This window comes from Chaetura pelagica, unplaced genomic scaffold, assembly GCF_000747805.2.
Source record: "Chaetura pelagica isolate M959 unplaced genomic scaffold, ChaPel_1.0 scaffold576, whole genome shotgun sequence".
Classification (NCBI taxonomy): Eukaryota; Metazoa; Chordata; class Aves; order Apodiformes; family Apodidae; genus Chaetura; species Chaetura pelagica.
In genome coordinates, this window is record NW_009953524.1 from 1 (window position 1) to 20,572 (window position 20,572).

Below are 20,572 nucleotides of genomic sequence, written 5' to 3' on the forward strand. Positions count from 1 at the left end.
ATTTATTTATTTATTTATTTATTTATTTTATCCTAAGCTGTAAATCAGTGAGAAACCATTAGGTGGTGCAGAAAACCAAGGAGGACACAGGCATTAGGTCTGTCTGTGCTGGCAGAGGCTCTGGGAGGGAGACCAGTGGGACACATCCCTGTCAGAGGGGGGAGGGCAGCCAAGGGCTCATCATTTGTACCCAACCGTGGCTGTGAGACTTGATTCCCAGGAGATTTTCCTTCTCATTAGTCCTCAATTTATCATTTTGTGTTACTAATATGTATCTTCACTGTAAAACTGAAAAAAAAGCCCCAGAATATTCAGCAGGTCTATTTAATAAGACACGGGCACAAATGGCATTACAAGATAATTCTTTAATATGTGACAATTAAATCTGATGGTGAATTTATGCAATTGATGCAGTTATTTATTTAGATTTTCAAAGCACCTATCCATAACAGTGAGTAAATTAAAAATACACAAGCAGGGATAATCCCACAGGATCAAACCAGATTTAATCTCTCAACCTCTTGCTGGAGACAGACTGAAAGATTCTTCCCTTGCTCCACTATCCTGGCTCATTTTGATCCCCATTTTGCAGGAGGCAAACGTTCAGTCTTTCTATCAAGCCCCTATTATTAAACCATAATCAGTTTGTTGTAAAACTCAGCAATTAGATCTGGTTTCCTCCTCTGGCCAGGGACATCTCTGAGGAGTGAAAACAAATGTAAAGGTTTTTAATAGAAGGGCTTCTCTCTTTTCCTGTCAATAGATGCTTGAAAGAGAAGGAAAGAGCCTCAGGCTCCATGCCAGGCACTATGTCTGTAGGAACCCAGCCCTTTGGCTTATTTCCTGTAAAATTTAGATGATCAATATGATGAATTCTGCTGTTTTTATTATTCCTGCCCTGGTGTCACTTCATGGGCTCAGCGAGGTGGGCAAGCAACCTGCTCCAGAGAGTGAGGAAGGGAAAGGCCCAATGAAGAGGTTTTAAATGCAAACTGAACATTGTCCCTTCAAGTGCTCATCTCTATTGCTGCAATGAAGGTACACTTGTCATTCCTGGCAAATATTGCTACGTTTGTTTAAAAACCAAACATACAAAACCCCCTGAAGTGCTTCTGTATTTATTCTGAACTGTTCCTTTGGTGTTGCAAAGAGCTTGTAATGAAGGTGTTGCTACTTGTGGCTACAGGGCCCTGAATTCAAAACTCCTTTAAACAAAGGAAAAAAAAAAAGAAGCCTGGAGAGATTTGCTGTTATCCTAAGCAGAGTCACCCAACAGGTACCTGGTGTGTTCACAGAATCAATCATTAGCAGCCATGGAAGGGCAGGGGCAGCCAAGGTGCCATTAATGACTAAGGAGATCCCAGCAACATTCGGGTTGGAGGTGCCCTCTGGACCAACCACCTGCTCTGAGCTGAGCAGCTCGAGGGCAGCACAAAGTTGCTCAGGGTTTTTATTCAACCCGGTCTTGAAAGCTCCCAGGGAAGAGGCTGCACAGACCTGTGCCCTGAAACAAGGACAACCAAGTCCTGGTGTCCCAGTGTGGAGCCAAAATCCCCTCTCAGCACCATGCAGCACCATGCAGCAAAGGTGTTTTTGGTGGGGCTGGTAAGATTTGTATATCCCTGGGTATAGTCAGGTCCTGCCTGAAAGGTTTGCTCTCTTAAAGGCTCCAAGAAGACCCAAAATACTCATGCTTTGTACAAATGCCTCTTAATTTGAATTAATTACCTAATACAATTGATGTAATGGAGAGCACAGACAGGATGGGATGGTTGCTCTCAGAAGGGAGCATTAAGACTCCTAACTCTGAAAATCTGAGCATCAGCAGTGTCAGCACTTCTTTTTGAACTTGGTCCTCTGTGTCCCCTTTTACTGCCAGGAGAGAGACCCTGGAACTCCAGAACAGACATCACCCAGCTGGTCCTTGCCCAGGGCCCTGGTGCAGTGCACCAAGCCATCCTTGTTGTTTTCTTGTTGGTGGCACAGAAGCTTTGCTGGTGCTCACCCCAAAACACCTTTGCTCTCCTCCCATCACCCAGCTTGCAGAAGGCAGCTCTGCTCAGAGTGCAGTGGTGTGCAGGTCACAGGGGGTTTCTGGCAATGCAGATCAGCCAGGTGTCTGGGGGCACAGCAGAAGCTAAAGGTCTGTTCTGGTTTGGTGGGTTCTTTGGTAGCTGGGGAAGGGCCCCAGGGGGGCTCAGGTGAGAAGCTGAGAAGCTGCCCCTGCTCCAAACCAGCCAAGGAGCCGTTAGAGGGACAAGAGATGAACCTCTGCCATGAACATAGGAAAGGACTGAGAGAAGAGCTGAGCAAAGGAACACTTAAAGGAGAAGAGCTGAGCTGGAGAGGCAAAGCACTGCCTGTGACTGGTGAGGAAGGGAAGAAGGTGCCCAAGGAGATGTTTCTCTGCAACTCATGTCGAGATGGCAGCTGTGCCCCTGCACTTGTGGAGGAACCTAGTGGGACATTCCCTGGGGGCACCAAGAGAGGTGAACTTGTCCAGTGGACTCGGATTTGCTGCCAGTGGACTTGGATTATGCAGCTGTGGAAGCCCCAGGGCCAGGGGAGGTGCCTGTTCCCCAAGCAGCCCATGACTCTCCAGAGCTGGTGGGAAGGGCTCCTGGAGGAGAGGCTGGTGGAGGATCTGCCATGGGAGGGACCCGTGGGGAGCAGGAGGAAGGAGCAGCAGGAACCACCAACCTGTGAACTGACTCTAAACCACATCCCCCTGTGCCACTGGGGGAAGGAGGGAGAGAAATGGGGAACAAAGGGATTTGGGTGGGAAGAAGGGAGGGGTAGGGTAATCTGTGTGAGCCCTGCCCTGGGGGTGTCTGTGTCCTGTGGGCACTGATTAGTGTGAAAATAAATTGTTATTTTTTGCCCAAGTTGAGTCTGTTTTGCCCAGGACCTTAATCAGTGAAGGTCCCTCCTTGTCCTTGGTCTCCACCCAGGAGCTTCTAGTTGGGTTTGTCCTCCCCATCCCAGGGTGAGGGGGGAGCTGAGTGAGGCCACAGGGCCTTTGTTGTCATGTTGGGCCCAAACCTCAGCAACCAGAAATCCATTTTTAACTGGATTCCATTTCCTTCATGCAGCTGCCTTCACTAAGGGGCATCCAGCAGCCACGCATGCATCTCTGGAGGAGCACTCCTACCATGAGGATATCCCACCTACTTCAGGAGCAGATGCCTGCACAGAACAACTGCACATTCAGACAAAGGCAAGGATTTCATTTTCCAAGAACTATCATACAGATACTCCCTAAGAATCCTCTTTCTTACACAGAAGTACTTCCCTCCATTGAGGTGACAAGGTCCTTAGCATGGCTGGACTTAGGCAGCATAGGGATTTTTATGAAAATAATTCAAAATTCTCACAAAAAACCTCAACTTCTAACATTAATAAACATTTAAATGGTTTTAGAAAGGTTTTACATCTGAACAGCTCTGGTGTAATGAAAACAATAGGAAAGAATCTAGATGAACTGAATCAAAAGTTACTCAGTGAAGATTTCATTTAGAAAATCAACATCTGATCAATCATTTTGATCAACATCAACTAAGTGATTATTATTCCAAAATTTAACAGTTTAATTCTGGTTCCTTGAAGATACTCTAACTCTGTCTGTCTTGGATTCCTGCAGAGTTCCCACTACATTATTACTGATGGCCATTTGTGGTTACAGAAGAATAATCTCTATTTTGCTCTACCTCATGCAGTATCTAATTGAATCTTCCTGGTTAATGATGACATATGGAGCAGGACTAATGACCTTGGAGATATCAGAGTGAGAAGGCAGAATCTTGGATATGAAAGTCAGGGGAGCAAAGTTAACACGGCAACATTGAGAAACTTTGATGGACTCTCTCCTGAACACAGTATTATTTAAGAAAACAGAACTTCTTTCTACTGCTTAAAAATATTAAATAGGAAATTTTTTAAAGTTAATTCCCCCAAGTATCCTGAGAACAGGTATGACTGTAAGTGCAGCACATGCATTAGTGGCTTCTTAGTACTCCCAACAGCCTCTTGAAGATCTTGTGTTTCTCTGGTGAGAATACACAGAGCATAGGGGGAACAAAAGGCTGATAGAGCCAGCTATGAAGTTGAAGGATGTGAAGTTTCCTCACAAAGCCAAATTTTCAGAGAGGCTGAGTCAACTTTTGATGCCAAAATATGTATCTGTTCTCCCTGAAAACTGCATTCTGAACGCAATAAATAGATTTTTCATTACCACTAACCTCTAAAGGCAGGGGCACCACACTTTCATCCTAAATTGTCTGATTTAGACTGAGCTCAGAATACCTGTAATACCACAGTAGCATGAACAACACTTACATTCACAACAGACTCCTTGAACTTGATGTGAAGCCTGTAATTAGAAAGTGCAATGATGGCATCTTCTGCTCGCCCAACGTACTCCGTACTCTCCCCATGAAGTTCAATGAACGGGACCTTCAGAAGGGGAAGAAAACTCCTTCAGAAACCATTTCCCAAAAATATGTACCCTCCTGTATGCACACACTCAAGCACACAACCCCATAAAATCAAAATGAAACACTGCTGAGAACTCAGCCTTGCTGTTATTGCTGAGAAAACCCTTGGGTGAGGTTGGTTCACAAGTTAACTGCAGCATTTTTTAAAAATGATTCCTCATCATCCCTTCATCTTCCTAAGTGCTTGGTCAGGGAAAAAAAGTGGATTTTTATGAAAAACCTGAGCAAAATATCCTCCCTTTGGCATGCAGACTGACTGCCTCCTGATTTATGCTCTCACTCCTTACTTAATGGAAAGTGGCATTTTCCATAATGTTATTAAATTAATCCTAAAGTAGGCAAAATATGCAAGATGAATAACAACCTTCTATGCTATTGGTCGCCAATTCACTAAGCAAGCTCAGATAACCAGCTTAGACTGGTTACCTAAATGCTGTTGAGAGCAGCTGGACAAGTTGTACATTTTGTTTCATATTTCTCACTGCAAACATGAAACTGCAGGACATGCTGCTGTTTAGTTAAGTGAGAAAACCTGCAGCCTTATTATGCTGTACATAAACATGGCAACTGTTTGATTAAAAATGTGACTTAAGCTCAATTTAGATGAGCTGGGTGAAAGTGTAAAAATGCTCAACTTGAAAATACTCTGCTTTTACATCCACTTAACTTCCATCAAGTAAAAAGATTTTATATTAAAATGAAACAAACTACCTCTTCAGTTGATGTAAGTACCTTCATGGATCAACTACTTGAACTAAATTAATTTCAAAGAAACTTGGGATAGATAAGAAACAAAAATAATCCACTTGGTTTGAGCCAGGACAGCAACTTAAGATTTTTTGACTCTTTCGTAACAAGAAATGATAAAACTTAACTAGCTTAGTATTAAAGAAAGAGTTCTAATTTGTGGAATAAAACTGCCCTTATGTTGGTAAAAAAGGGTTTACTATTAAGTTCTCAGTGTCTGAATTATTACACAAGTAATGTCTGTGTTTTTCAGACACTCTAAGGAAATTCCTGTAATAGAATGCCCAAGATCTCTGTCCTACATGAGTATTGAAAACATGTTTCTCTTATTACTGAGCTGAATTGTGAATGAAAATTCTCCAGGAGGGGCCAGAGAACACACAGGTCAGCTGGAGATACTGTGATCTTAACTGGCAAGGAGCAGTGTGGTGATTACCTGAAGGTTCTCATCCTCTCGGATCAGCTGCTTCCTGGGAAAAATCTGATTAGCCTGGATGCATTCAAGGCTGTGCTGAGTCTCTTCATCCTGAGAAACAAAGCGTTACAGTTCACTTCAGCACTGTCACTTGCTGCCTTCTTCACCACATCCCCAGCTATCAATGACCACTGAAAAGCTCGCACAGGATGGGCTGTTCAGAGAATTCTGGTATCAGTAGCTTCCTAAAGTTACTAAACTTCCAAAAGACAAGCACTCAAACAGCTAAATATGATATTAGGAAGAAGTTTCCATCCTGCAGCCTGATTAATAAAGTCATTTTAAAAAGACAGACTTGCAATAGTCTTAGGAAAGAATTGAGCCAAACCCAGCTTAGCACTGCACTGAAAATTCAATGCCATACATGCAAACATTCATTCTCTAATGGTTTTCAAATTTTAGCCTATTCTTCTCTGTCACAGACCCTCCAAACCCATTTTTCTTACCATGACAAACCCTGGATAGGAGGAGAAATCCTCGTCTTTACTCACAATACTCTGAGGCTTTTCTTCACTTCTTATTAAAATCTAGAAAACCAGAAAAGTAGAATGATGAAGTTAAACTTGTTTTCTTTGGGCAAATAAATACAAATGAAGTTTTAAGGACTGAGGCTTCAGCTATTATAAAATTGCAAGCAACCAAGTAATTATGACAAGATGAAATCCATATAAACTAACTCTCCTGAGAGACAAAATTGTTTCAAAATGTGGCTGGCTCCTTCTGTTCATTCTGACTAATCACCTTTGGATGTACTGCTGGGAGAATACCCATCTGAACACAGCAATTAGGCCAGTGTTTACATCATTTAAATTAAAACATGCTCATCTTTCTATATCACCCTAAATTGTCTCCCAAGTCACTTGCAGATGGTGATTCACAAAAAATAGGTTATAAAACTAAAGGGATTGTTGTGATCATATAGGCTGATCTCTTATCTAACACAGGTTGTTGGATCCTCCTGGAGTAACCTTGTTTCAACTACAGCACATGAATTCGAGTTCATATACAGGTAAAATTCCTCATTTTATAGTTATGACTCATTTTGTGCATTCAGGTATGCATCAAAATACCCATTTTCTTGCACAGACCTTTCCAAGAGCTCCAGATCATTCTACACTAGCGACTTGCTCTCTCTACTATCTAACAACCCCCCAGCCTTTTATCATCTGTTATTTTCCTGGAAATACTGAAGAGCTCAGTCTTGGAAGTTTATGCAACTGACTGTTAGAAACAATGATGGAAGTGAGAACAGGAGTTACAACTTGATTTTGAGATTTATCTTTTATGAAGTTTTTAAAAATCAGGCAGGTTCTTCCCTTTTAGAAAATAATTCAGATATTTTATGAGGTTTGTACTCTACAGCACATAAAGATACAAACAAAAATATATCAGTCGAGCTCAGTGGGTTCTCAGCTCATCTGTCACCTCACTTATAAATATATTTCAAATTATCAGTGTTGTGGTTGACAGAGAAAACCACTTTGAATCCATCAGCTGACAAGCACACACTGCAGGAAGCACTAACTACATCCTGTATAGAGTACAGAGCAGTTCCAAAGGGAAAGGAGCAGCTGACATGCTGACATTAAAACATCCCACTGCCTAAAACTGATCACTGTCCCCAAAACCTTTGTTAAATAGGAACAACATAATAATCAAAGTGCCTTTTTGTCCCCAGAGCAGGGGAGAAACAGCAGATAAAACCCTGCAAGTTGGTTCAGCTTGCAAATGGTACAGCTTGCAGAGGATGTGTGTGTATATGTTTTTATGCATGTATTCCTACATTTAACAATATTATTAAAATTATTATTATTGTTAATATTGGTTTAAAAAAGGTAGAATTATTTAACATTTTTGTTTCAAAAGAACAAGTAGAAGAAAGGTGGTTCATTTGTGTTCATGCTGTAACTGACAAAAATATTCAAAGAATTATATTGGTTAAAGCTAAGAAGGCCATGAATTCAGCAGGTTTGATCTTTAATATATCAGAGGCCGTAAAATTCCAGCCCTTGTATTCAAAACAAGAGCTTTTGCTCCACTCCAGCATGACCAGGTGTTTCTGGACATTGTGTTTGGGTTCAATCATCTTCCAAACCCACGTGTGCTCTTGACTTGAAGATACCAAGAAAGGAGGGGTCCAGCAGTTCTCTTGAATCCATCTGGCCTCAGCTTCTAACCTTTGCTTCTCACTGTGTTTTTCAGATTACATGACACACCAAGTTCTCCCTGATCTACAACATTTAAGAAATGAGCCTCCTGCTCAATCACATTTCCAGTGATGGCTGGATAATAGCTGGCTAAGTTTGTCCAATCAGCCTCTGTCTTACAATTCATCCCTCAGGAAAGACAGACACAGATTAACCCTGCAGTATCTCCTGATGTAGTGAAGACTAATGATTCAAGAGAAGACAGGTTTTAAAAGTGTAAGGTTTACAAAAACCTCCTTCTCCATCCTTAAAGTAACATGCTTACATCTCCAGCTCTCAGGTCTACCAGCCAGAAGAGAGATTAGGAGTAAGGGCATATTTAAATGAACACTTTTGAGGAGGACATCTTGGTCACCATTTCTGCAGGCTCTTGGCATGATTGTCTTCTGCAACCAACCACCTCCTCACCAGCACCCATTCTGCTCCTTCAGAAGAGCAGCCACTGTTCAAGTCATTAAGACCAAACATTTCCAGATTCATTCACTTAGAGAATTTACATGCAACTTGACCCAAGCTTTAAACATTAACAGTAAGCCCTTCTGAACAGAAAAAAACACTTTGCAACTCCAGAAACCTCCATCTCTTTCACTGAAGGAAATAATTAATTTTCTGTCATGTCAACAACCTGATCCTCCAAGATCACTGGATTGAGCACAAAGGAAATCCAGCACTGGGAGAAGGACCACACACAACGTTCGTTGAACCACAGACTGGTTTGGGTTGGAAAGGATCTTAAAGCTCATCTAGATCCAGCCCCCTGCATGGGCAGGGAAACCTCCCAACTAGACCAAGTTGCTCCAAGCCTCATCCAACCTGCCCTTCAACACTTCCAGGGATAGGGCAGCTACAGCTTCTCTGGCAACCTGTTCTAGTGTCACACCACCCTCACCCTAAAGAATTTCCTCCTAATGTTGAACCTAAATCTCCCCTCTGTCAGTTTCAATCCATTACTCCTCATCCTCTCACTACTCACCCTTGACAACAGTCCCTCCCCAGCTCTCCTGCAGGCCCCCCCTTCAGGACTGCACTCTTTGAGTAGCAGCCCACAACAACACTGCCTGAATTACCTGAAACCACACTTTCAATTTTCTATCCCAAAGCTTTCTAGTCTGTTTCTATCTGTATGTTTAGCAAACTCTTCCAGGTGAGTCACAAAAACAGCAAAGGACCACAGTACTTGTGTTACACCTAGGCCCTGTCAGGCCCTTACCTCAAGAGCACCATGAGAACAAGAACATTCTTCATCCTGACAGCTCCAACAAGCCACCATAACACACACACCGTGCTCCTCTGAAGGACAGCCTGATACAAACTGAGACTAGTACAAACTGGCTGAAGAAATCTACTGTCAAGTTAACCCATCCAATTTATTTTTATTATTAGCTGCAGAATGGAATCAGAATTCTTCTGTTTAACTGCAGTTGGCAAATAATCAACTGTTCTATGACAGTAAAATACCGTTTCCCAGAAGTGAAACTGAAATGTTCAAATGCAGCTTAGATAGTAACTGACCAAAGAAACATCTTTATAAAAAGCACCTTCAAATTCAGGGTCCAAGTTATAAATAGGATGACATATAAACAGTAGAGAGTTTACACATCTTGTAGTGCAGCCTGTTTTTATTGTTAGAAATAATACCTTTTTTTGGTCAGGACTGAGGCCAAAAAAGGTTATGTTATCAGAATGTTATCAATTTATTGTGCTGCCCTTTCAACTGTACTTTAACATATATTATATTACACCATTAAGAGGTTAGTCTTGTTAAAGAACTTCATCCTTATGTTCTGCTTGAATGGATAAATGATTAGTAAAGGTTGCAACCTCAGACTCTTGTTCAGTCAGTATGGGAACATCTTAATTACCTTTTGTTTCAGATGTGCCTTCTGGTCTAAATTATGTACATAATTAAGACTAGCAATAACCATCTGTTTGCCAGTGATTCTAAATGAAAGAGATTATATAAATAAAAGATCATTTAAATTCACATATATTTAAATGCAGTTGGACTTAATTGCAAGAAAAACTTAAAAATGGAGGAGGAAAAAGAAAGCACCCAAACTCAAAACACAGCTATTCACATGCTGTGCCACAGTTCCCTGTAAGTTTTAGACAGGAATCCAAAAGTTTTCTCAAAGAAGCATAAGAAAATCTGAGAACTAAATATTGAAGAATGTGATCTATCCCCAGCAAAATCTGCTTCTGCTACAAACTGAAAATACTCCTTCCTCTTTTGCAGGTGGAAGGAAATTATTCTGTGCTGAGGATAAACACTTGGTTTCCCACATTTCAGTCCCTGACAGTAAGGCTTCCCCTCTTCTCTGGCACTGCTTGCAGAAGGAATTGAACAGCTTTCCAAAGTATTTACTGGGGAAGTCACCAACAATGCAGACATTTACACATTGCTCAGGAACAGGAGTAGGGCAAAGAATCATGTTTGAAGATTTTTTTTTAAGGTTGCAAATTCCAACTCAGTAAAATAATGATTTCTAACATCTTATAAAATGTTGTATTTGATAAATCAATGAGAACCATAGAATCCACTGTCACAGGGAGCTCATCTTACCCAAATAATACAATAATACAAATAGCTTACCAAAGAATGAGAGAGAATAAAAGTCCTCTGTTCCTGAAAGTGTCAAACAATTCTCTTCCAATACCTCACATTAGCAACTGCAATAAAAAGACAATACTTTAAAACATGAACCTTCCCTCGAAAAATATAAATTCTTAACCAGCTAGCAACTTACACCCCAAAACAAACTGTTACATTGGTCTTAATTAAAGAGACAAAGTAAAAACTAAGTAGTATGTAACCTGTAACAACCAGGATCTTACTATGCCTGAAGAGGGAATTCAACCGTTGGATTCTGACAGATAAAGTCTGCTGGTTAAAGCCTCTTCTCTGGTAAGGAACAGTTCAGAAATTGCCACAAAGCAACTTTTTAAGAACTTCTTTGGCACAAAGAAGTGGGACAATTGTTACTCAGCAATACAAGCTACAGAAGAGCTCTTTCACAGAAGATCCAACTGGTTTTGTACTGATCCAGAAGTGTTGTTTCATTTTACACTAAGATTAGCTTCCTTCCCTTCAAGAAAGCAGGTGAGGGCCTCAAGGAATGCTCATGGCCTAAGTACGTCTGGACAAAGCTACCAAAAACCCAAGGGGAACAGCAATGCCCATGGGATCCCATTCCTCCCAAACCCTATCTTTTTGGCTTTTCAAGTGCTGCACAAACTGTAGTTTCCTAAAAAATAAATGTAAGTATTGTGTTACAAATATATATGTGTCAAAAAAAACCCTATGGAGAAAATACCTGATTGGTTCCTGCCTCTGTAGGCAATTCAGCAGGGATCCACAACCATAGGATTGACTGCAGGGACAACCAGTTCTCTACTAAAATACTCAAACCCTAAAATCAAAAGTTCCAGACTAAAACCAACCATTCCTAAAGCACGTAAGCAGCCAAACTGATGGAATACCACTCCCTTGTATCCAGAGTAGCAGATCTGCTCTTCACAATAACTTGGAAGTTATCCCAACAGCATGTGTATGTGCCTGGAAAGTCTGACTTTTATACACATATAATCCTGCTGCTAGAAATAGTTTGCTTGGGCTCTGATGTGCCATAACTAGTGATGATTTTCACATTCTGGGGCATTAAAAAAAATTAATATCTATTTTGTGTTTATTGTGTCCTTTAGTTTATGGCTTATGACAGGAGAAAAAAAAAAAAACACCAAAAACCCTTCAGTACAAGAAATAGATATATAATTTTAGGACCAATGTAACAGAAAGAAATTGTTTAAACAGTACAAACCTAGATGGATCAAGGAAAAGAAATTCTAACAGTTCCCACAGTGGACACACTTCAGGGGAATCTCACACATCTACATACAGCTACTATTTTAAAAGCCTGTGCCATAAGGAAACCTCAGCTAATCACCACTTGCCATTTTATAAAACAGGTTCTAAAAAGCAACATCTAGTTACCTGCAACAGAGGTCAGCTTTGTAAAAATCTCCCTCAACCACCAAATGCCAATTCCAGTAGCTTTATGGGTTGATAATTAAATACAGCACACGAAGCAGAAAAGGACAGTTTTACTTTCAGATACCACATTGATCATGCAACAAGTACAACTTTACAGCTGCTTGGTTGGACAAAGTCACCTTTGACTGGAATACTTTGCAAGCTTATTAAACAAATAAAAAGCAGCTATGAAGGCAGACTACACAACACTAGAATGTCAGTTTTCTGGCCACATTTTTGCTTTTCAAAATACAATCTACACATTTAGGGTAGCAGGAGGCAAACATTTTGTGTGGTTGAGGTCAAAAAAAAAAAAAAGCCTTCACAAAATCTTTTTACTGAATTTCAGGAGGTTTAGAAGAAGCGACTGAATCTCCAGGGTTTTGTAGAGAAGCTTAAAAACAGTAGAAAAATGTTCCAATAAAAGCATTAGTAATTCCAGTTTCTTCCTGCCAGTGTTCAGCAAACACTCGAGGAGGTGCTCATCAGCATTCCTCCTGCAAGGCTGCTGGGCACAGATAAGCACCTCAAATGTTATCACTTCCTACGGCAACAGCTTGTGCCAAAAAAAAAAAAAAAAAAGCTGACTGTAAGAAGAAAGATGGTTGTGTCCTACTGCCATCTCAAAAACACTCATGACTCAAGGAAGGAGCAACCCAAACACAGGTGTAGAACTGTTTATTACAGCCAAGATCACTTGAGCTTGCTGTCTCTGAGCTGTGGGGTGCAGCCTCCTCCTCCTCCATGTGTCCCACCACCTCCTTTGTGTCAGCTCTTCTGTTTGAGCCACCAGAACAGATTCAGCACCCTGAGGAAAGTAGAGGATGGAAAAGGAAACAGGACCATCTCAGTAAATCCTGCAAAGTCCAATGTGTCTAGTGAAGGAATTGGCTTTGCACCATCTCTCTCATTAGGCTGTCACCTTCTCACAGGTGGCTTGCTTTAGATTTTTTTTATTTAAGTACAGGTGCCAAAGGACATTAATACTGGCCAATTTTAAATGTGGAAAAAGTCATTCTGCCCTAGAGCTCCAGTACCCAAGGTGATGCAAACATGAACACTCAACTAAGTTTTTGCTTTGAAGCATCTTCTTCAGATCCTTCTCTGTTGACTACTTTGGGAACTTGGGCAGTAGGTGAACACTAGCACACAGATCTTGCCTCCACTGTTTTTTTTCCTTTGAAGTTTTTATGAAGAAGCAGAGAAGTAGAAGGATGTATCAATCACTGTAATAGTGAAACTCAAGTAATAATATAAGTAAGGAAAATTCAGAATAACGGTCAAGCACTGCAACAGGCTTCCAAGTTGTAGAACCTCCATCTCTGGAGATATTTCAAAGCTGGCCTTGAGCAACCCAATCCAACAGGAAAGTTGGCCCTACTCTTAGCAGGGGCTGGACTACACGGCCTCTAACCTAAATGATACCAGGAGTTTGTAACAATGTTTTTTTTACATTTATTTAAATACAACACAGGCAAATAGCTATGGAAAACACTCTTAAGAAGTTTAACAAGCATGTCAGTTTAATTAGGAGATGCAAAAGCTGTCACTTCAGTTCTCTACCTGGAAGGCTGTGTCCAGCAAGAACTGAAGAGGAAGGATTTGATAAGCTTAAAGTGGAATGACCAAAGAAAAGAACAGCTTTGGAAAAAAACAAATCCAAATTTCTCTAGCCAGAGACGAAGCTATCCTCATAGAGATGCAGACAAACCAAACCAAACTTCCTTCTGGTAACTATCAGAAAGGTGTATTTTTCCCTTGGTTTGCTGAAAGGCCACATTTCTGCAAGGGTTATGCCACACCATGTCACAACCCTGCTGTTACGCAAGTGTGGCTTCTGAGGAGTTCTCCAACTCTGTTTACACTTCTAACTCTGCAATCTCACTGTTCCCGCACAGCCAAGCTCTGCAGTGACTGAACCTCCTCTTGCACCATGTTGTCCCACACTTACCATTTTGTCACCTTTTTGTGTGGTCGCTTGCTGCTCAGCCTTAGCTCACGTTGGCTAGAGATTGTTCTCCTCCTCCTTCCTTTTTGTTTTTCCTGGTGGATTTTAGCTCGCTTCCCCCCAAAACTATTTTTACCCTCTTGTTAGCATGCCGAGTAGGGTGCTGCTATCAGCTACCCACCACCTGGGGTGCTGTGGTTAGCTTGTGGCTAAGCTGCAGCCCACAGCAGGGATGAGAGCACAGGGGCTGCCCCCCAGGCTGGAGGTGCCAGGTCTCACACACCGAAGGAATGTTAATCTTCAAGGAGGTATTTTCTTATTTAAACTGCCGTGTCTTCTCTCACACACTTCCCCACATTAAGCTACATAATTTCCAGGTGGGAAGCAGATGAATGTGAAGCACACATCAATACTCAAATGCACAACAGAGTGAGCAGAGAATAAAATTAATTTTGAGTCCAAAGTGTCAAAAAAAGTTTTGTCCACATCTATCACGGCATGAGTCACACATTAATGGCAGGCAATTCAGTTTCCTGGGGAGCCCTCCAGAGGTAGGCATATTAGTCTCCTTCATCTTCCCACTCTGAAGAGGCTTTAATCTGTTTTAAAAGCAGTTTGATTAAGCTGATTATCTCTGCACACTAGTTTAAAAAGATCACTTCCCTTATAGCCTTCGAAAATTAAATGCAGAAGCAACAGTTCAGTTCAAACAAAACATCTCCAACAGTAAACAAAGATTGAAATGATGGAAGAATGAAGCAGGCAAGGTGGTAAAAGCCCTGCTGAGACTGCAGCTACCTAATAGCTAACAGTAGTAAAGTGAAATTTGATCTTGCTTTAAGAAAGGTCTATTTTCCCCTAATTGATGTAAAGAATAAAAAGCAGTGGAAATTTAGGTGGGATTGCAGTTTTAATTATTCCAGTAGATAAGTTTTTTAAGGGAAGTGTTTCTGAATAAAAGATTATATCTCGATATTCTCCTTCACTGATCTTGAAACAACCCAGGGCAAGAGACCACAGCCAGCTTGAAAGCAAAATCTGAAGAAAAAGATAATTTTAAGATTTCAGGTTTTCTTTTAATTCCTTTTTCATTTGGATAAAATCCTGAGATCCAAATGTTGCAACTGCTCATACATAAACCAAGAGACAATTTACTCTTCAGATCTGCTGAATCACCAGAAGTTGAAAACTCAAATTAACCCATTCTCTCATTTTCCTTTTATTTCAATTGTTTTGTGTCCCTCAATTTTATGTGCATGACAGAAGTAACATCACCAATAAGGGCTAATGAGCTACAGACTGGTCTGAACCACAGAGAGATGTGAATCTAGCAGTCAATAGCTGAAACCTGGGCACAGAATGCTGACCAGGGCCTGAGCTGCTGGAAACCTGGTGGGTTTCTTTAACCCACTTGAGGTGGTTAAAGCAAGAAAGGTGACCAAATTCCTGGGGATGGCATGCCAAAGTCAACCAAAGAGCCACGAAAAGGAGGGCAATATTAGATTGAAGCTATGAAAGAGAAAAAGCAAGACTGAGACCAGACAGAAGTTTCCATTTGAAATGGCAGAACAGGGTTAGAAGGGAATCATTTGCTCCTCATCCTTCTTCCTCTTTTCTCACTCAGGTCCCCATGGCCTGTTTGCCATGAGTCAGACTCCCTCCTCTGCTTCTCCCCTCTAGAGGAAAAGCAACAAATAGGGAGAAGAGGCTGTTAATCAAGGTCTCAAAGCCTTTACTCATCCTACCAAAACACCTATCCATCCCCTCTTCCCTCTTTGGTAACATTTTTGCTTTTAGTCAGTGCTTTCTGTTAACTGAGTAAGTACTAGACAGGGGTAGCTGTTCTAGGAGAGTGGATCACACAACACCCAACCAAGCCCCTCACTTGTTGCACTGTATCTGCAGTCAGTGCAACACTAGTGATCTCCAAACAATTAGAGAGTTTTGAAAATGGGAAGAACCAAGAAGGAAATCTGATTTGAAAACTCCTTTGGAGTTTCAAGTTACACTCCCATGAGACTTTTTCTCTCCACTCACTCCTTTAGGGCACTGTACAGACAGTTGCAGCTGTTGGCCCAAAAATGTGTAAGTTGACCTCATTTTCACCGTATTTTAGCTTTTAAAGCTTCTTTAACAAAACACCACTCAATGCTTTTGTGATAAGACAACATTATTGAAATAGTAAGTACCTGCTATGAATAAACATTCATTTCCCAAAGCATTAAGTAGAATAAATTTTTTTTAAGTGTCAGTAACAGGAACCTCAGCTCCCCACAGAGGCTCTGAGCAGCAGCATGGATCACAGAGCCAGTAGCAGGCAGGACACTGAACTCTGGTTTCTGTTATCAAGGCCTATAATTAGACATCACTTTTACTCCACACCTTGCACAATGCAATTATGGACTACTCACATTTTAATTCATTAAAAATGAAATTGCATTGAAAAACCCTGTTCTGTCAAGGAAGCTATTTGGGTAAGATGCATATCCACCTTCACTGTCTTCATGGAGGAAGATTTCAGAGGCTCAATGTTCAGAGACTTCACCTTACACATGTGTGGAAGTTCATCACTTCAAGTGACCTAAACATTAGCACTTGGTAAAGTCATGACACCCTCCAAATAGGTTTTTATTTGACACATATAAAAGTGGCTTTGCTTTTGAAAAGAGACTATGCTCACATATCTTTTCTCTTGGTGGGCCATCAGAAAGGGTACTGCTCCCACAGTGCTCCCCAACAACATGCTCCCTCTTACCTTACACCACCTCAAACATTTCAGACCCCTCATAACTCATTGCTTAGATGCAAGACAAAGCTAATCCAGAAGGTTCTAGCACTACTACTCCACACTGCTGCAGATGTTGTTTGCTTCCAGAGCAGGTGCTGATAAAAAGCACTGTCTGAAAGCAACCACATGACATCCAGCATTGACAGAACTTGAGGCAGTTTAAGAATCCTTTCAACACCTGCAGAAGCGACATTTTCTTTATATTACTATTCAATTAACTTGCTTATCCCAAACTTACTTACATATTTATCTCTCAAAGCATTAGGTGGGCTCAATTTAAATGGCAGAGTTTACCGTGCAAGTATCAACTACACCCTAAAAGCCCTGATTTGCACTAGAGCTATTAAGCAGACAACTGTGTCCTGTCCAGATGCCTTTAGGTATAAAAATGATATTTCTCCAGCATCTGTGAACTTAGGAATGGAGCACTAGTCTCTTCCAACTGAGCATGGCACGGGATAAGTAGTTTTGATCACAGCATTAGTAGTACTGCTTATTTACACTATAAAACAGTAAGTTAATACAAGTGTTGAGTTCAAGTATTTCTTTATTAGTACATGCAAAACAACCCTGGTAATATAATAGAACCAAGCAGTGATATTCAAGGATCTGACCTAGGCAGAAAGCCAGCTATACTCAAATCACAAGAGACCCTCTTCATGAGCTGACCACCTAAATTTCACATTTCAGGAGTTTATCAAGGATCAGGCATGCATTTCTAGGATCATATACAGCTGTTTTCTAGAGAGCAGACCAAATACTTGTTTGGGCATCATCCACAACATTGCCAAGAGACCAACAGAATCCACTATTCAACAGCTACTTAATATGTAAATACTGTAAGGCAAAAGTCAAATTATGACAAGATAAAACCATGTCTGCTTGAGCATGATAAGACAACCAGCAAGGCTGGGTAGGGAAGCACTAGCAGCTTGAGTAGAAGGAATGTTCTGCTAGCTCCTAATTAGACGATTTAAAGACAGACATGATTGCCCAGGGTACAGCCCCCTCCCTACATTTGCACAGCGAACCCCTTCCAGACTAGGATAAACAGGTTATTGCATAAATCCATTTCCAGTTTCACTTCTCCAGGCTTTCAGCAGAATGCTGTTACTAGTCCAGGTTTTACAGAGGGAGGGAAGACTCACACCAGCACTGCCCTTCAGCTTGGCACAGGAGGGAAGAACTTAGGCTCCCTACACATATTAAGGCACACACAGAACTCAGATGCTTTCCCTAATTAAGGAAGCTTCCTATATTTAGACCATAAGGGACAAACAAATTGGCTTTGCTACCAGCACACTGCCTCCAAGAAACCTGCTACCTCCTGTCCATCTTTTGGTCAGCTGATTCAATTCACTAAAGCTGGGAGAAAAAGCAGAAGAGTTGTTCTCCTCTAGTTAAACCACTTCCACATCTTCCAAATATTAAGACAGTTGTTTATTTCCTTCTTTTTCCATTCATGGAAAGTCAGTTACTTTCAGAAGCAGGAAATGTGACTGCCAAAATACCACTTTCCATTTGCAAGTTGCACTTAAGACCTGGAGATAGGACTCCACAACTTAAATAAAAAGCGAGCAAGAGTTTCTGCCATTCAGTGTCCTTTTTCTGTGTATGTTTCTAGGACTCTTTTAAGAGTCTTGCTTGAGTCTAATAATACACTAAGGATTTACACAGCATTTGTACAAGGCCTTGCTTGATGTGGGAAGCAGGAGGCACAGTAGGTAGTCTCACATCTCTTACAATCGCCTAAAAAAATTGGAAGCAATTGTTAATGTGTTTCAATTTCTGTAACTAGTTCTGAAAATCAATTACATCCATTATGGGTATCAAAAGTACAGGTCTTCAGACAGACTAGTTAATTTTCTCTAACAGCAAAATGTATTCCTCTAAAGGTATGGCAGTTGTGTTTTAGAAACAGTTGGCTCTCTATAAATTTTTTAAGTTTATTTATTTTTAAATCCAGCAACCCTCCAGCTATTGAACTGAGGCAGCATGGTATGCAACCTTCTTGTTCAAATCTTGTTCAAATCCAAGGCAAGAATTATGAGTTCTAAAGTCATGTTTCCAGAATAGCCAGGGAGGATGGGTTCATGACAACTCTCTAAAAACCTTCTCTCTATATTACACCATCCATAATACTCAAGACCACAAACTCATCAGTTTACAGTAAAGTTGCACAGACATTCAGCGCCAAGAAAACATTTACTTGGATTAGCCAAGAAAAAATTTACTTGGATTAACAGAATATGCTTATTCTAGAAAACTAAACAGCATGAAGCCGAAGTTAAACATGTTTAGGTATTTCAGAGGCACCAAAGGAGGTTTTGTGGTTGTTTCCAAAGCACATATGTATACCAAAAGACTGAGCTTCAGTCAGAGGCAAAAGTTCTGCAGACTGCAGCTCTGCTAGAGAAACAAGTTAATATTGACTAGTCAGAGACGGTCTCTCCCCTCCTCCCTCTGATATTTAAAATTAAAAATCTGTCAACCTAAATACTCAAGCCTCCTCAGGAAGGTACAGACAGGTACCTACCCTATTTGGAAAAAGGAATCAATCCTATAGCTCCCTGTTTCAATGGTTAGTTCAACCAACAGGAATCAGTTTCTCTAGGGAACATGAAGATTTCTGTCTGGATTTCCCACCTGTTCAATAACCCACACCGAGTTCTGCAGAGCTGATTAGTTTTTACCAAAAAGAGGCATTACTCTAGTATCCTTTTTTATACTAAATGCCTTTAAAAAAAAAAACATGACAATGCAGTAATACAAGATAATAATAGGTGTCTGTATGTACAAATACATTCCTACAACAACTCAACACTAGAAGCACTTAAGCCACAGCAACCTTTGTTTCTAGACTTTAAAACCTCTTATTTTCTCGAGACTCACTCATATTGGTAGATACAACCTGAGAAGGAAGAACACTAATAATACAGAGAACACAAGTCATTTCAGTGTTTTATCCTTTAGAGAACATCTACTTCTTTTCTGTATGACTCAAAACCTAGTTTACTACTAAAAGACTCGGCTGTAATTAAGAGATAAACCATAAAGAAACAAAAAGTTTGTGCTCTTCAGGTTACTTAAACACCCTGCATCCACATCTTTCCCACAGGCATTGTGGAATGAGTGCAGTTCAACAGCTAATTGTGTTAGTGATGCATCGGGTAATTCTCATTTTAAATATTATTTAAACCCAGATTTAAAGGAAAATATGTGCATCAGTATGCAGGAAACTTCAGTTATCCACTTCAATTTTGTTTTGCATTTGAATAGTTACCAGGCAGCAAGACTTAACTTTCCTTTAAAGAAGTATTAAAAAAATGTAACCACCTTTACAATAAAGTTGTTGCACATCCCCTTTGAGTTGTATTTAAGAAGACATGTGAGAACATGCACATATTAGTCCACGAGTTTGCTTAAAGACTTTAAAATACACATCAGTAGATGTGGTGCTTCAAGAGATGGTTTAGTGGTCACAGGGGTGTAGGGCTGATAGCTGGACTTGATCTTGAAGGCCTTTTCCAACCTTTATGATTCCATGATTCTCTGATGTGTACCACTTGAGTTCTCTCACCTGTAACTTGCAGATGTCAAGCTTCAATTAAATGCACAGAAGTAGCATTTCACAGTAAAAATTAAGATCAACCAAATTAGTCTGTTTTTATCCTTCAACTTGAGGTACCCTCTGGTAACTGACTTGGCAGCCAAAGCAAGTCTGCATTTACGGCATGTGAACTCAGAGGTCTCTGTCTTAAGCCTATGAGGATGAAGTTGCATTTGATTAGATTAAAAAAGTAAATCAGAAAATTTCTGGCAAGGAAGCAGATACAACATTAATAAGGCAAAATAAGTAAGTTTAGTGCTCAAGTTTTGGGTCA

The 20,572-nt window shown here is 40.6% G+C and overlaps 1 long non-coding RNA gene across 1 annotated transcript in view; it reads right to left on the reverse strand.

Moving 5' to 3' along the window:
* Positions 1-4,333: 4,333 nt before the first annotated feature.
* LOC104390365 overlaps positions 4,334-20,572 on the reverse strand; it is a 36,499-nt gene continuing 20,260 nt past the window's right edge. Inside the window, exons 3-6 of the long non-coding RNA XR_719866.1 lie at positions 10,516-10,592; positions 6,162-6,242; positions 5,677-5,766; positions 4,334-4,452 (exon numbers count right to left, since the gene is read on the reverse strand). This is a non-coding gene — a long non-coding RNA (uncharacterized LOC104390365). The remainder of the gene's footprint in view (positions 4,453-5,676; positions 5,767-6,161; positions 6,243-10,515; positions 10,593-20,572) is intronic.